The sequence below is a fragment of the Rhineura floridana genome, chromosome 16 (assembly GCF_030035675.1).
Source record: "Rhineura floridana isolate rRhiFlo1 chromosome 16, rRhiFlo1.hap2, whole genome shotgun sequence".
Classification (NCBI taxonomy): domain Eukaryota; kingdom Metazoa; phylum Chordata; class Lepidosauria; order Squamata; family Rhineuridae; genus Rhineura; species Rhineura floridana.
In genome coordinates, this window is record NC_084495.1 from 7,034,578 (window position 1) to 7,035,412 (window position 835).

At 43.2% G+C, this 835-nt stretch overlaps 1 pseudogene; it reads right to left on the reverse strand.

Annotated features, from left to right (window-relative positions):
- Positions 1-432: 432 nt before the first annotated feature.
- LOC133371583 (5S ribosomal RNA) lies at positions 433-553 on the reverse strand (annotated as a pseudogene).
- Between the last annotated feature and the right edge of the window lie 282 nt (positions 554-835).

An 835-nucleotide genomic window follows, 5' to 3' on the forward strand; every position in this document is an offset into this window, starting at 1 on the left:
TCACTTGATACTTTCTCTCTTTAGGACCCCAGGAAGTCAGTCAGCAGAAGGTGTGCTGTGAAGTTTTCTTGCATTAGCAATGGAACAGGGTGGATGCAAATTCTGGAAACTGCTCCCATGGCCTTTGTTAATGGAGGAGAGACAGTGCTCACTGGAAGTTTTTGCGATCAGTGAATAGTTTACATCATTCAGCCAAAATGGAGGTTTTGGGGAATTTATTAAAATGGTTGTGGGGGCTGTGAAAACTATCTGCTTATTTCTTTGGTTCCTGTCTAACACGTAAGTAGTCTTTGAGAGTGCATGTGTAACTGAGTAGCAGTGGTATTGCTGTTGTTGTTATCTGCCTTCAAGTTGATTATGACTTATGGCGACCCTATGAATCTTTTGGATATATTCATAGGATTTTCATGGTAAGAGGTATTCAGAGGTGGGTTACCATTGCTTTCCCGGTATTCCCAGGCAGTCTCCCATCCAAGTACTAACAAGGCCTGACCCTGCTTAGCTTCCAAGATCAGATGAGATCAGGCATGTTCAGGGTAGTATGGGCGTAGCAGTGGTGTAAGCCAACTGATAGCAGCTGACATGGAAAAGCATCTTATCTGCCAACGGGGCTTTTGCTGCTAGACTGATTGCCTGATGCGATACAAGGTAATGATCCGTGGCAACTGATCATAAATCATGATGGCCATTGGAGACATTCTGGTTATCAAATGAAACTTCAGTATTTATGCAAGTGATATAATACTGAACGGTTGCTCCAGAAGTAATTCATATTCTGGTTTGACCACCCCAGGCTGTTGAAAATGTAACCTCATAAGTTTGGATGGGCGTTGGG